Raw genomic sequence first — 17,636 nt, forward strand, 5'->3', positions numbered from 1 at the left:
CGACACTTTGTTATGTTTCTCTCCTCATTGCATTCCTTTTTGCAGTTCATTTAGTTTAGTTTATAGTTAGTAAACATTACTATCGTTCAGCGGTTGCTAGTTCGATGAGTCGACTTAGTTTTGTCCAATCAGTGATAGTTGAGAGCACTGCCACCAAGTGTTCGGGAGCATTAGCTTGTCTTTAATGTCACTAATTTATTTAACCATTGTTGGCAACTTGTTCCACTTCACAGATAACACATTTTTGGCCATCTTTGGAAATTTCACTGGCTTCTACACATTTTTGTAAATAAAGCCTAAATCATTTAAAAATAGAGTAGTTAATTGTGTCGATAAAGGTCACTCCATGGCACATGCATGGTCAATTATGTGAGATTTTTAAGCGTATTGTAGTTTGTAAATAGTTGCACTCGGCCTATTGTTTCCACATAGTTTTAAACTAAGGTGTACCGAGGTATTCATCATCCAGCTCGGGATCAATACCGTTGGATTATCCCAAAAGAACTTTGACTCGAGAGCTTAAAAGGTATAAAGAAACCTTTTTCCATACTTCATTTCGCTAATACATATGTATTAGCATATGCATATGCAGTCAAATTTTCTTTTTTACTTTTAACGACATTTAATTAGCGGGTTACTATGTTAGGAAAGCTATGAAAATGGTATAGTCATAGTACTCAAGTAAGAGCAAGGATGTGAAAGAGACAGATCAGAAAACTAGAAGTGGTAGAGTCATTAGAAACAGGTTTAAAATCAGTTGTTAGTGTGCAAGCTTTCATTTGCCGGTACCTTCTGACAGCGGAACTTCTTCTTTCTGTAAAACCCTCTGATCGATCAGAAACATGTCTCGGAAAACAAGAAGCGAAGTAGATTACTCCAAGTAGGTGGAAACATGGTCATTATAAGCTCGCCCACAAAAAAATTACATATTTTTCTATTGCATTGAAATGCACCAAATTTTTGATGGCTTTTTAAAAGTTTTTTAACGGTTTCTTCCATGATTTAACGAACCTTGTCCCATTCGTTCGATTGTTTAGGTAGTTTGGGTGGGCTGCTTTAGGAAACAAAAAAAAACTTGTGATTTTTGTGATTTTTGGAAAGAGAATGAAAAGCGCTAACTGTTTTAAAATGTTTGTATTGCGTGTACGCAATGTTAAAGCCAAAATAAAAAAAAAATCCTTAAAAATTTAACCAAATGGCCGAGTTAAGAATTATTTTATAACTGTAGTACCTAATTAGCGGGAAAAGAGCAGCTCGTAATTCTAGTTCAAATCAACGAAACAACAAAGATTTCCGGTTCACATGAATATACCTTCTATTTGACTTTCCGTAACCCTTTTCCGACGCTTTTTGAAAGTAATTTTTTGATTGAAACGTGCCATGAAATGGTTTAAATCGGTTTTCTGCTAACATTGTTTATTGGAATTTTGAAAAAGGTATATGAAGTTTGTTTTGATATATTATTTAATTTATCTAGTGATATAAACCCCCCTTTACCAGGCATATATGTAGCGAATCGACAACGATTAGAAAATAAAGAACGTTCCACAACATAGTTTTTTTCGTCGCTTGCTGTTAACGCGAATCGCTCAACTGAAGAATAGGTATGTAGCTAAAACAAACGGTAGTTTTAAGCATTCATTGGTGATTTAACGAAGGGTTTCGCAAAAAATGGTTAATGGTGACGATTTTCCCTAAAAAATGTCTAATTTTTTTTTTTTTTGCATTGGGATTAGTAATAATGGTGCAGATCAAAATCCTTTGTTCTATCACTAACTATTGTAAGTCCAACAGTATTCTTAATACGTTACACGCGTTGAGAAGGCGTGTTATAAAGAGCTGCAATTTCAGTTCTAGCTCTCAGATCGCCATGAAAATTTGAATAAACGCTATCAAGGATGTTCTTAATTATCTCATCCAAGTTTACCAAAGCGTGGTGTCTACGTTAGATAGATAGATATTAAATAAGTCCGAGTACTCGTCACGCCGCACACTGTCTGCATAACAAATCTCAGATGAACCTGGGACGCCATGACGCAGGCGCGATACCTCCGAATCATAACGATTTAATATCAGTATGCGACATACAAGATCCTGGATATTATAATTTAGTACCTCTTCGACCGTAGTGATTTTGGATCTTTTGACACACACCCCTATGGACGTTATGACATTATGACATTGTAGACTGTTGTGCCACGTTATAGAACAGATTTGTCAGGAGAATAATCGTTTCAGGTTTACTTTTTTCGACACAGTTACAGGTACAAAAAGTACTCTGTTCAAGGTGGCTGAAAATATCGTATTACGGTTGAGCAATCTGTACGAAAATATTACATTCTCACATAAAAATTGAAAATAGCGAACATCTTTTTTTACGAAAATATACGAGATAGGCAAAACTCCTTGGCACATGTCACAAATTTTCGAATCCACGAGACATTTCTCAAAACATTCGCTTACGATCAAATTTAATCAAATAACCAATTTTATCTCTAGTTAGAGAGAATGACGCATAATTTCAATAATTACTCAACTCACTGTATGTTTACTTTTTATTTCAAACAAGCAAATTTTTATCACATATTCAACATCAAAAGTATTTTAGTTAAACAATATTTTCGGGCTTACTTTCCAAACACAATTGGAGGGAAGCTAATTCTAAAATTATTTGCTAGTAGAAATTTCCATTGAAAGATTGTAGGGGATGTATTTTAAATGTATTCGTTCTGGAAGTACGCCGTCATAAATGTCGATAGTGTTTCTTTCAAAGGTAACGTTAATAATTTAATCTTACCTCTAGTTTCACGAGATAGGTAGCACAACTTAATTCACAATTAGATCGATACTGCGCAGTAAAACACTCTTTTTATGCAACATCAAGCCTATTCGGTATCGTTAAAATCATAGTTTGAAAAATTAAATATTACACCTCACTTGTTCTTGAAATAACAGTAAAAACACAAATCGATCGCACATTTCAATTCTAATATTGAACAGTGTTAGTGATGTATTAGCCGTTGACACGATCCCATGTATAGTATTTCTATATGTATCATCAATACTACTTTTCACCACTCAAATCAGGAGGCGTCTTTGTTGTAAGTGTTATATACTCGTAATCGGATAAATCAAATGGCATTAGAGTATAGATGGGTAAAACCGTCCGTGGGATTAAAATACGCAGAAGCTCTTGCTGGTGGTTCCTATAAAAAACGACTAAATCCATCTAGCTGTGAGATGAGGCATTTCTTACGTACTGTTAGACTATTCATCAGTTTGAAGAACTCATGCGAAGTAGTCACCCAACTACAGGTGTGATTAACACAGCTTTTAGTCCTGTACAAATAAAGCCTCGAATAGACTGGATTAATTTTATAAAATCAGTAAAACGAATGAAAATAACGAATTATTAAAGCAAAAAAATTTCTCATTTTTTCAATTTAGAAAATAAGTAGAATGATATAAACCAAATTATAAAAATAAATAAATCAAGTTAGTTCAGTTCGTTAAATGAAAAATAAGAAACGTTCAACGCAGTTACAAATTCAATAGAATAAATTAAATTAAGTCAAATTAGAAAATTAGATAAAATGGATTAGTGAATGAAATGAATAAAATAAACAAACCGATTAAAATAAATAACATGAATAATATGCATTAAATTAATTAAAATGATTCAATGCATTAAATTAATTAAATTAAATATAAGGAATTAAATAAATTTATTCCAATGAATGAAATAAATTCAAATAATAAAATTTTAAATTAAAAAAACAATCGAAATGAATAAAACAAATAACAAATATGAATACAATTTTTCAAATCAATAAAATGAATCAAATAAAAAAATAATAGAATCGATGAAATGAATAAAAAGAATAAAAAACCAACCAGACCAGAAAATTAACTCCATTTAAAAAAAAATACCTAACATTAAACAAAAAGATGAGAAAAAAGGCAAAAAAATTGCATCAAATTATTAATTTGGATAAAATGATTTAAATGAATGAATCAATGTTTTAACCATAGCTGGAAATTGAAACGTTGTGACATCTTAGAACTTCACTAAGTCAAGCTTTTGGATTAATAATATTATTGATATAGTGAGGGGGAATAAGGATGGGCTCCTGATTTTTTTTACTACGTAACAGGCCGACGTGGGTAGCCGGGTACCCACAAATGGCAATTTCCAACCGATTATGATACTTTTTGGCGTTTTGCATTCAGGAACTAATCCACTTTTGGACTTAGTAAAAATAAATCAGGTTTCTCATTCAGTTCCCGGGATTCCGGATTTCCGTAAGCAGGTTCCAGTACTGGGATACTATTTGTGAACTTCAATGGAATACTAGCAATATGGGTATCTCGTAACAATAAATAGGGTCCCGTAACAATAAATAACAGACTTCCGAGAAAATTTGTTCAGTTTTGATACTACTATTGCTAGGACATTATTAAAAATCATATCCTAATACTGGAACATTACTCCGGAAAATCCGGATCCGGTTCTATTTTACAGAATCAAAAAGTGGATGAGTTCCTGAATCCAAAACATCTAAAAATGTCCAAATCGGTTAAAGGAAGGCATTGTTATGAGCATTTCAATTTGTGGGTACCCGGGTACGAGCGTTGGCTTGTTAAAGGTGTTTTTGTTGGACCCATAACGGTTTAAAAAAGGAAATAGAATTAACTAAAAAAGGAGATAGATGAAATGAATAAAATTAACTCTAAATGGATAAAAAGATGCTGAATGAAATAAATTATTAAAATAAAATGATCATATATTTAAATATATTTTAGCGACATTCAATTAGCTAGAGATTACTGGGTAGGGAAAGTTAAGAAAAATTAGAGCAATAGTACTCAAGTGAGAGCAAGGATGTGAAGTATACAAATCGGAAACTAGAAGTGGCAGGGTCATTAGAACAGGCTTAATACCTTACGGGCTTAACTTTTGTCGTCTGCTGATGGGGGTCGGGCTTAGGCACATAGCAAAAAATGTTTTTTGTTACTTTACGTCTTGCCAGATGCACATAAAAGGAGTATATATAAATTCACAAAAAATTACATTTAATTACATGTAAAAGTGCGAGTTGTTCGTCTTTTCCTAGGACATTCAGTCTGAGTTTTACATCAAAACAGTCACAATATTTAGCTTTACATATCATAACATGTAAAATCCCATTATCGGACAGCTACGTTGTTTACGTCAAATGTAATTTTCATTTTTTCTAAGAGTGCAGCATAACTACGAATCACTGAAGAATACCACCATATCTTCTGGTAAAGACAGACTTGTCCTTCTTTACCGTGAGAACCGACGATATTTAAAATTAGTCCAATATTCAAAACGCATGAAATGAACAAAACGAATAAAATTTTGGAAATTAATAAGCTGCAACATGAATTAAACAAATGAATAAAACAAATTTGATAGTCCTTTGAGGACAGTCCTAAAATGTTTGTAAAAAGCCCATAATTTGAAAAATGGCTAATAATATGCAACGCGCTTTCTAGTGTTTCCATTTTTTCTGTTTTCACATTTTCGTTTACGTTCTTTTTCCTTGACAAAGTCGTTTGTTATCTAGCGTTTTTACTTTATTGATAGACCTTAATTAGTCATCAGAATACTGAAACGTTCAACTTGTTTTGGAATTCAAAGTTTTTGTTTTGGTGTAATTCTAAAAAAATATTTTTTTAGCGTCAAATAGCCAACGCACTATGGGAAGGTGTAATATTATGATTAAAAATATTTTGACTCATAGAAGTGAAATAGAAAGTAGTATGAAATGTGTAAGATTATTTTAATATCGATAGTACAAAAGACATGCAGTCGATCACAATGCAGTCTCTTTCTAGTTGTCCTTATAGCTTGCGTATTGTTTCGTTCGGAATTCTCGATCCGGAGATATGGATTAATGAGCCCTATAGAAACCAGTAATATGAAAAAGAAATGGTTCAAGCTATCACAATAAGTAATCAAAGCAAGTGGTCATAAAAAAGTGTCCCTGGGCATATTAACTGCTTTTGCACGAACGAACATTTTTGTAATACAATCGAATCAATGATCGAGAAAAAACATTCGTAAGAAATATAAAACGAACTGAGAATGGTGGAATTCTTCTGCTTTAGCGCAACGAAAACTCAAACTGATTGTCCCCCTTATTATTTGCGTCGATGCGTTGAACAAAGATGGTAGATGCTGCTCTAGCCAACAGCTTCGTGTGAATAGGGTGATGATAAACAGGGCTAAAAACGAAGCTCAAGGAAGTATCATATGTGTTTTAATTTTTCACTAGAAGTAATGGATTTAAAAAGAAAGTTGCTCTCGGTGATGCCACGAGTATAATAATAAAATGAACTATATGAAAATATTTTTACCTCACTACTAGAAGCATTAAAGAACGATCTATCAGTCAATCTTCTGATCTCGCACAAAGCAGAAGCAAAAAATCCCTACGCTGTAGCATGTTATAGGCTTGTTCTATATGAGTGCACAAACAATATTATATCGTTGCCCCCGACTGCGGAGTGAAATGAGTCAGTCAAATGAAACAAAAGTGCCCGTGCTACAGGATAAGACGATTTCGATCGATTTTAATAAAACTCGTGTTAGACCCACTGTTCAAGAAGTGGAACAATTAGTCTCGTTCACAACATATGCAATCGATGGATTCGCTGACGGATTGCAAACCGATGCTATTTACATGGATCTATCTGCGGCCTTCGACAAAATCAACCATGATATCGCAATAGCGAAGCTGGACAAACTCGGCATTCATGGACAACTTCTGCGCTGGTTTCGTTCCTACCTCGATGGAAGTCAATTCCAAATCAGCATTAAGGATTGTCTATCTGTACCATTCTTCGCTACATCCGGCATACCACAAGGAAGCCATCTCGGTCCAGTACTATTCCTCCTCTACATAGGCGTGCGCAGCCTTTTCCATTAGGGGGGGCTAACGGCTTAAAAACATTCATTTATGTTAAACCTCCATTATCAGGTAGATTTCTGGTAAAGGTTCGATTGCAAAACAGTTATTTTATTTTGTTATTGAATTATATATTGGACGGTACTTTTTGAAACACATGTCAGAATGAAATATTCGATGTACGGCTCACTCTACTTCGTACCACAACGATGATCTCGAATGCGGATTTTTTGAGAAAGTCCGTTACGATTCATACCATATCAGTAGTTCCAATTCACAAATAAATTTGAAGTCATGAACTGTTGCTCTATTTTAAAATTATTGGTACCATAACGAGAATATTTTTTATTTATGCAAAAACCTTTATTTTTACGGTGGCTAAAACACGTTGTATTCTTAAATTTTTTTAAGGAAACATTCACAATTAATTATGAAATTTTGTCATAAGCTTGCTATTATAATCACGAACAACATTCCAAAATTGAAGATTGGTCTGTGATTTGGTTCACGATATATCATGTTCACTGGAAACGATATCAAAATATTGGCGTTCAAGCACAAAAGCTGCATTTTCAAGATTTTTCAATAAAAAATCATGGTTTTTTTTGCAAGCGTATCAAAAAATGTACTATTTGATATTCTAAAAAATGTTAAAGCAAAAAATAAAAGCTCTATCGTCTGCGATTTTAAAAACGCTGACTACGACGGCATCGTTAGCGCGCTGTTGGATATAAACTGGGACGAAAATATTAACAATGACGACGGGAACGAAGCAGCGATGACGTTTTCTAGTATTCTTAACTATCTTATCGACCGCCATGTGCCAAAACGAATAATTAGTACCGATGAACACCCTCCCTGGCAATCAACCGTCCTTAGACATTTAAAATCTGCCAAACGAGCTGCATTTAAAAAATTCTCGAAGCATAAGACACTTGCATTACGAAATCACTACTTTCAACTCAACCACGAATACAAACAGCAAAGCAGACGCGCCTTTTTTAGACACCAGCGAAACGTCGAGCGTCAACTGAAATCCAAGCCCAAGTCGTTTTGGAAGTATGTTAACGAGCAGCGAAAAGAATCCGGTTTGCCATCTTGTATGTCGTTTAATGGAGTTTTAGGCACCGACACTAAGGAAATTTGTCAACTGTTCTCTGACAAATTTTCAAGCGTTTTTTCAACGAGCACCTGCCACCACAACAAGTCGCTGCCGCCGCTAAGGACGAACCATCAACCGAATTTGTGTCGATAATGCTGCCATTCTTGCAGCAAATGCCAAACTGAAAGCATCTTGTTTCCGGGTCCAGATGGTGTTCCCTCGATTTTTGTCAAAAAGTGCATCAACGGGCTTCTTGAACCACTTCGGCGAGTCTTCGAGCTATCACTCACTACTGGTACATTCCCTTCCTGCTGGAAAGCAGCGCACATGTTTCCAGTTCAAAAAAAAGAAAACAAATCGAACATTGACAATTATCAGGGAATCTCGTGTTTAAGTGCTGTATCAAAACTGTTCGAGCTGGTTGTGTTAGATCCTATTTTCTTTCACTGCAAACACTACATTGCAGATGACCAACACGGTTTCATGCCTAAACAATCGACAACGACACACCTGCTCTCGTTCACAACATATGTAATGGATGGATTCGCTGACGGATTGCAAACCGATGCTATTTACATGGATATATCTGCGGCCTTCGACAAAATCAACCATGATATCGCAATAGCGAAGCTGGACAAACTCAGCATTCATGGACAACTTCTGCGCTGGTTTCGTTCCTGCCTCGATGGAAGGCAACTCCAAATCAGCATTAAGGACTGTCTATCTGCACCATTCTTCGCTACATCCGGCATCCCACAAGGAAGCCATCTCGGTCCAGTAATATTACTCCTCTCCTTTAATGACGTCAATTTCACATTACAAGGACCCCGCCTTTCTTTCGCCGACGACAAATTTTTCAACAAATACGGGATAAAACCGATGCCGAGCTTCTTCAGAGGGAACTGGACAGCTTTAGTACGTGGTGTGATCCAGACAGAATGGTTTTAAACCCGAGCAAATGCTCAATCGTTACGTTCACGCGGAAACGCCAACCGACTCAGTTTAACGACCATTTCTTCGGTTCGAGCATTCCAAGACACTCTCACATCAAAGATCTCGGAGTCATCATGGATTCGGCACTAACGTTCAAACCACATACGTCATACATCGTGGATAAGGCATCACGACAGCTTGGGTTCATCTTCCGAATAGCGAAAAACTTCAGGGACGTATATTGTCTTAAATCGCTTTACTGCGCGTTGGTTCGCTCAACGTTAGAATATTGTTCAGCTGTTTGGAATCCGTACTACCAGAACGGGATTGACAGAATCGAGGCTGTCCAACGCATGTTCGTACGCTTCGCCCTTCGTTTTCTCCCATGGCAAAACAGATTTCAGCTGCCGAGCTATGAAAACCGTTGCCAGCTAATACACCTCGACACACTCAGCATTCGGAGGGACTGCTCTCGAGCCCTGTTCGTCTCAGACTTACTCTCTGCCAGAGTGGAATGCCCTACAATCCTCGGACGTCTGGATCTTCAAGTCTGCGTTCGAGCTCTACGTAATAACTCTCTTCTGCGAGTTCCGTTCAGGAGAACCAAATATGGTTGCCAGAGCGCTGTTACCGGACTCCAACGAAGTTTTAACAGTGTGACGACGGCCTTTGACTTCAACCGGACGCGGAATGCGATAAAAGCGAAAATGTTGGCAGTTTTAAGGTGTAATTAGTTTAAGCAACCACCATTGGGGCCAAGGGGCCTGTTGTTGAAGGTAATAAACATAAACATAAACAAAAACTTCTGAATAACTTCTGAGCAACTCCGAGAATCAAGTAGAAAATGGAAAATTTTCTTTCTGTAGGAAAACATTTAACAACACTTTTCGAGGTTTTTTGTGTGGTCCAAAATGCGTTTAGAAAACATATTTAGGAAAGAAATCAATTTTTTTTCGTAAACCTATGCTATTTATAGCGACTGGGTATTTGAGCCACTTTCCAGGGAGCCACTTTCCAGTCTCGCTCCACACACATATTTTCCTTGATTGCATACCTCCGGTGACAGCAACTCTTTACCCAAAAGTCGACGACGCCTTATAGGTTGTCTACTAATCACTTTAACGAGTCTTCTCTACATGCCCAAAACTGAATATTATTTTAAACTGTCTCTAACATGCTAGTCCATAATTATCAAGCCTTATGCGCCCCTGTCGTGATCGTCCTTTTCAGCGGCTTTCAGCTCACTACACTGTTCTAACATATAACCAGTGCGAGCAATAAGCTCCTGGTCTGATTTTTCTCATCTGTTGCTCGTTGGCAATCCACATCGAACCAGTTTCCTCGTGTGTTATCCGATAGACATGTGACTGCTGAGCTGATCACCTTATGAACTTGCTGCTACGTTGTGATCAGGCAATCTCTTGTTGATCGTTCCCCAAAACCTTTTGTCCTAAAGGCGGAATTATATGTCTCATGCTTTCCATGAAATAAGATATTTAAACATATATTTTTGGTATTTACTATTAAACTTAGATTGCACTTGTAGCGTGCTATAAAACTTCAATTGTTACTTGGGTAGGAACAGGCTTAGAAACTTCCGGACTAATTTTTTATCTTCTGCTGGTAGGAGTCGTGCTTAGGCAGAGTTACTACGAATTGCTTAAATCTATCATGTTTCACGGCAACAGCAGAGTCGTCCCTCTTTACCATGAGAACCGACAGCTTTCCTATCTGTATATTCCAAATCCTTTCATAACTAATTTTTTAAAACTTTTCCTACTTAGTAATTTCTAGCTAATTTAATGTCGTTAAAATGAAAAGAAGATTGAAGTAGAATAAGTTGTTATCCAAATAAATAACATCTATATAGTTCTTCTAAGACTATATTACTGTTAAGTTTTAGCAGAACGTTGAAAGTTTCTCATGTTCTCGCTTTCCATGTAATACCTCCTGGAATCGCCTTTACCGACTGCATTAATCATTTGCAATAAAAAGTTTATAATTTTTAGTCAAAGCAAAAAATGAAATTGATCACCAACACTCTTGTATTTTTAAGCCGGTAACCGAATCTTTGCTGCAGTTACCGCTTCCTCTTAGCAACCTTATCTTATTATCGATAGAGATTCCTGATTTCAACGAACTTGCGCCAACTGAGATAACATGGCTCACGGTGTTCCTAAAACCGTTATTAACTAAAAAAATGACCATAAATTTGTCATACGGCATTCGAAAGATACAGTATCCAAGCATCTTCTCAGTGAATTTCAAAATGATCCATCGAGGGATTCGAAAGAAATTGCAATTTAAAGTTTTATGACACGTTTCATAAGGCTACCAGCAAACACCCACGGGTTTGGTCCTATCTCCACAAACAAAAAAAATTTGTCTGCTTATTTAGTACATGGCATTCGAAAGATATAGTAATCAAGTATATCCCCTGCAAGTTTGAAAATATTTCATTGACGGAATCGAAAGTTATAACGGTTTGGATGTGGTATGCGGTCATAGGTGGGTTTTGTACCAGACTTCAAGCGTGAATCCACGTTTGTCCATTGACTATTTAGATCGTTTATACGTGTCGCGGTTTTAAAACGAAACCCGTACCATTTAATTACATAAATATAATGTACAAAAGGTGTAATTTATATGGTACACTGAAAAAATATGAAAATAAGGTTGTCTACCAAACGTTAAATATTAAGTGTAAATTCAAAAATGGATAAAAGTTAGAAGGTATACTTCAAAAGGCCATATCTCAATGGTTTGTTGACCGATTCTAATTATTTTTTCATTATTGAACAAGTAGATATTTCATCGTTCATTTTTATTAAGAAGAATATAAAATAGAGTTGTCTACTTCAAACAATAGTCAAAATAATTATCCTCAACTATATGTACTATCACTATTTAGTGAATATCTTTATATTCAAAACGACGACCTATCAATTTCTATACATTAGTTGAATGCAACGAACGCAAACTACAAATCATGGAAAAATAAAACCAAAAATTTAAAAAATATGAAGGTATTTACTGATTCAGATCAATTTATGTTATGATACGATTTTTGTTGGAAATTTTGTACAATCGTGATTCGCTGGTTGGGTTCAAGTTCATCCGCTCATATCTCTAACTATTGTCAGTTTTATTGTCGAATTGAAATTATCATGAGAATTTGACATTCAGATGTTTATACAGCAATTGCAATCAACTAGTATATAAAAATAAATAGGCCGCTATTTTTAATACAAAAATATTCACTAAATAATGATAATACATATAGTTGAGATCAATTATATTATCTATATATTGACGTAGATCACTATATTTTATATTCTTCTTAATGAAAATTAACGATGAAACGTGCACCTGTTCAATAATGAAAAAATAATTAGAATCGGTCAACAAACCATTAAGATATGGCCTTTTGAAGTAAACATTCTAACTTTTATACATTTTTTTTAATTTACACATTATATTTAACGTTTGGTAGACAACTCTATTTTCATATTTTTTCAGTGTACCATATAAATTACACCTTTTGTACATTACATTTATGTAATTAAATGGTAAGGTTTTCCTTTAAAATCCGCGACACGTATAAACGATCTATATAGTCAATGGACAAACATGGATTCACGCTTGAAGTCTGGTAGAAAACCCATCTATGACCGCATACCACATCCAAACCGTTATAACTTTCGATTTCGTCAATGAAATATTTTCAAACTTGCAGGGGATATACTTGATTACTATATCTTTCGAATGCCATGTACTAAATAAGCAGACAAATATTTTTTTGTTTATAAAGATAGGACCAAACCCGTGGGTGTTTGCTGTTAGCCTTATGAAACGTGTCATAAAACTTCAAATTGCAATTTCTCTCGAATCCCTCGATGGATCATTTTGAAATTCACTGAGAAGATGCTTGGATACTGTATCTTTCGAATGCCGTATGACAAATTTATGGTCATTTTTTTTAGTTAATAACGGTTTTAGGAACACCGTGGGCTTGCTTAAACAAAATGAGATATGCAGTAAGTTGCCATGTCTTTTCAACATTATAATAATACCATTTTTTTATTCCAGCGTATTAGGGGGGGGGGGGGGCTATAGCCCCCCCTAGCCCCCCCTTGCGCACGCCAATGCCTCTACTTTAATAACGGCAATATAACATTACAAGGAACCCGCCTTTCTTTCGCCGACGACATGAAATTTTTTTCGACAAATACGGGAAAAACCTATGCCGAGTTTCTTCAGAGGGAACTGGACAGCTTTAGTACGTGGTGTGATCTAAACAAAATGGTTTTAAACCCGAGAAAATGCTCAATCGTTACGTTCACGCGAAAACGCCATCCACCTCAGTTGAACTACCATTTCGTCGGTTCGAGCATTCCAAGACACTCTCACATCAAGGATGTCGGAGTCATCATGGATTCGGCACTGACGTTCAAACCACATACTTCATACATCGTGGATAAGGCATCACGACCAGGGGTTGCAACCGTACAGCCTTGCGACAGTATTTCAGAGGCTGTCGTCTTCTTTTCGCTTCGAAAGTTTGATGAGCGAATCAAGCACGACAGCTCTCAGTAAAACTGTTATGCGACTTGCAACGTTGCCGTCTTGTACCGCACACGACAGTTTGCGCATACGTCTACAACTATAGTTAATGTGCGATGACAGCCTCAGTTGGTTTTGAGTAACATTTCTATCGTTCTTGGTGGTAGAACCGACACGTCGATGCAATCAAAGAACATTTTTTTCTGTGAAAGTCGTGCTCTGTACATTAGTTAAGCCCAGTACGGTGTGGAATATAGAACGATTTAGAATGAATACTGCATGCAAGGTTTTCGTTTTTTTTTTCATTCATTTCCTAGACGGGATCACAACCAGCGGCTTTATTTGATTTGATTTTAAACAGTTAGCGAATTTTTAACGTCGTTCGAAATTAAAAACCTGAGCAAATATTTTTAGTCGTTGTGGTAGACTGTTATGTTGCGGGAGAATCATTTGAGTGGAGCTGGATAGTAATTGTTCAGTAATGGTGCTGTGAGTCGAATTGGCGTATCGGGGCAGAAAGCAATCGTTTAGAAGTACGTATTGCGGAAAGTTGGACGGTTTCAGAAAACGGATTTTTGATATGTCGTGTAGATGAAAATGCAGATTGTACCTAGTCACGAATCACAGCATAGACATAGGTCATGAGTTATGAGGCTTTTTTTTATTTCATCGGAAAGCTAAAAAATGCGTTGCTATAATAGAGAAATACATAATATAGTTAAATTTAATTTTAAGAAGGGCTCGCCGCCGATTTCAGGCTGAAATATTTTCGTGATTTGTTGGTTATGCTAATTTGTTTGAGGTGATCAACAAGCTGTTGATTTTGTTTTATTATGCCACTCAATAGCAAACGTGTTTGTCGAGATTGTCCTAACATTTTGTTCTTTTCAAGGTAGGGGACGTTGGGGAGTTGTGAACCATTGGGAGTTGTGAGCAGCGCTAAGCCATAAATAATTAAAATGTGGTAACTACTGTTAAATGTTTCTACTGTCATGACCTCATTTTCTAATTAGCAATTTTATCCGAAAAACAGGATTATACCACAATTTTCATCGTCCCGTGCCGCAACCGCGAACTCATATTTAGTTTAGAAATATCTTCAAATTTAACTTTTATAGGCCCATTAAAAAATAAGAAAAAATGCCTTTAACATTGCTTTGTTTAGCGTACGTACTACAGAATAATAAAAATAAATTTCAATCACTTTTTATGTTTAATATGGAATGTATTATTATTGTTAGTGGTAAACTGCCCTAATACAGCAATTGTTTTTTAAAAAAATGATGCTTTCATCATCAAGAATAGTTGAAAATGGTTTGTTAAAATACTTCCTCGGTATTTATAAACTTTTAAATAAAAATATATTTTTCATGTTTTAAATTTTCACATCCTTAAATTTAAAGTTCCAAAATTATTAAATCCTTAACTTTCAAAATTTCTTAATCTTCAATATTTTAAATGTTTTCCTTTTACATTTCAAAATATTTAAAATTTTAAATCTTTCTTTAAATTTTTAAATTTTTGAATTCTTAAATTACTAAATTTTTGAATTCTTAAATTTTGAAATTCTTAGATTTATCAATTTTTCGTTTTCTCATATATTAATCATATGATTTTTTAATTCGGAAATCCTATTTTTTTAAATTTCAGCTTAAATTCCTTACTTTCCAATTTTGTATGTCATATTTAATGTTCAGTAAATTTTTTATATCATATTTAATGTACAGTAATCATTAGTGGTCGGCCAATTCGGACCAAGTAAGGGTTTATGAGCTATAGAACTACAACCGATTCACAAATAAATATTTTTTCCCGAAAGCCTGATCAATTGCGCACATTTTTTCTAATGGCATATTCGTTTTTGACAGTGCACTACACCGGTGTAGTCGGTGCTACACTCATTCAAAATTGGGTGTAATCAGTCTATTTCTTTCTTTGCACTACACCGGTGTAGCACCAATAAAAAACGAAAACGCCATAAGGTAACTTTTTCCGATATCGTACCGTATTGTGTATTAAGAGTTCTACGCAAAAGTACATGAAAGGTCCGAATTACCCCAACCCTGTTCCAATTAGGACCACCCATGTCCTATCGATTTTTGTAATGGAAATAAATGCCTATGTTGACCTAAGTTATTCCTATTTAATTTTCACTAAGTTTCGAATTGTGAATTGAAAAGTTCTCTTTGATATATAAAATTTTGTGGCAAATATTACTTAAAAAGTAAGAGTTGGGCCAAATTACCTAACAATAGGTTATGAGCTATAAACGTAGAAATCTGTGAACCGATTTGCGAAAACTTATCTTTTCCTGAAAGCTCGGCCTCTCAAACAGTTTTTCGCGATCAAGCAGTTTTTAAATATTTCGATTTGTTAATTTTGATCAATATTTAGATTTTTGAAAACTTTGATTAATATTTTTAATGGTTCAGTTTTCGTTTTTACAGTATACAGATTGCATACGTCACAGTAATCGGTGAGAACTAAACAAGTGAAATCACCATCTACGCATTCTCTCCCCTGTCCTTGATACAACTGCTTCTGCACCGATTTTGGAAATAATCCCCCCTCTGAATATCTTGACCAAGCATAAGTCTCCGATAAAAAATCAAATTTGTATTCCGTATTCCTAGTTTTAAGATATTTGTAATTTTACCTCTTTGTTAAAACGATTGTCCCCCATCTTGTAAATAGAATTGTATCCCTAGTTTTAAAACACCGGTGAAATTTTTCATAAATATTTGTTCCCCCTTTTGTGTACCAAACTATATTGTTAGTTTTAAGATAACTGTAAATATTTCCTAAAAACTATTACTATTGAATTCCTTGTTTTAAAATTTTTCATGAAAAAAATTTTTTTTGCCCCCTCTCTTGTATATAGAATTTTATTTCTAGTCTTAAGATAGCTGTAAAATTTTTCTCTTTTATAAAAAAAAATATTTCAACATTGTAACCTCCTAGTTTTAAAATATCCAAAATGTAAAAACAAAAGAATTTGGCACCGCCAAGCTAACGCATGTAGAATTTAAATGAGATTGATGGATTTAAATTATATCCTATCAAATAAACGAAAAGAATAAAAAAAATCCATCATGCTATAAATCAATTTCCCAAGACAACGTAATGAAAACTGACGACTGATGTTAAATGACATTCAACGAAAATCGTGCCAGAATATTGTCATGGGCAAATTTTTCAGTAACAGTATAACTGTTATGCTGAAAAGTACACTTTACACGTTCTTTCGCTTAAACATGCGTTGATCCTTAAGCGGACCTTACACGAGATAGAAATATTGTCAATAAATATATTGATAAGACTGCTTCAATCCACCAATCTCATTTAAATTCTACAGAATCAATCTATGATTTATTGTCAATACTTCTGCTCGTGCAGGTCCGCTTTAGCGCAAATTGTTGCCGCTGCGCCGATTCAAACTCCATGCAAATGTTCAATGGTGACATTCATCCTATGACAGCCCTAGACGACAGTTCTACCAGTTGGGACGAAGAGTGTTATCCAGGCACGTAGCCAGAGGGGGGGGGGGGGGGGGCTAGGGGGCTAAAGCCCCTCCCGAAACTTTTCTGAAAAAAATAATTTCTTTACGAAATTTCGAGTAATCCTACCCAACTTATAATACACTTTCATCTAGTGCATACTCAAGAACTGGTTCGAACATCGTATTGTGAAAATGTTGTGAAAGATATAATATAGAAAACTTAGCGATAAAATTTCCAAAACCAATTCTAGCCCGCTACTGATTGCTACGATAATAAACATAACATAACAACAGATAATTACTTATACATGTATTCAATAAACGGTTTGCGAATCTAGTTATGAAAGCCTATGTTAGCAAGAATTGGTCGGTGTTAAGTCAGACCGTATTAGGTCGCAAAACATAAAAAATTAGATAACGATAGCACTGGATAAAGAATTTTTTCAGCTGCATTCGACTTTTGCCAGACTTGAAATATGTAACAATTAGCAAAGGTTATTGCAAAAATATATTTTTAGTTATAGTACAAAGGATGCTGCCTACTGGATTCAAACTTTTAACTCGTTTTTCTCCAAATCAATAAATTGTCACTTAGTCCGGTCTG

General features: G+C 35.1%; 1 protein-coding gene across 1 annotated transcript in view; it reads right to left on the minus strand.

Moving 5' to 3' along the window:
* Positions 1–2,971, minus strand: part of LOC131696377 (UNC93-like protein) — a 66,638-nt gene extending 63,667 nt beyond the window's left edge. The window contains exon 1 of the mRNA XM_058984929.1: positions 2,798–2,971. The gene's annotated coding sequence lies outside the window, so the exon portion shown is untranslated. The remainder of the gene's footprint in view (positions 1–2,797) is intronic.
* Positions 2,972–17,636: the final 14,665 nt, after the last annotated feature.

This window comes from Topomyia yanbarensis, chromosome 1 (genome assembly GCF_030247195.1).
Source record: "Topomyia yanbarensis strain Yona2022 chromosome 1, ASM3024719v1, whole genome shotgun sequence".
NCBI classification, from domain to species: domain Eukaryota; kingdom Metazoa; phylum Arthropoda; class Insecta; order Diptera; family Culicidae; genus Topomyia; species Topomyia yanbarensis.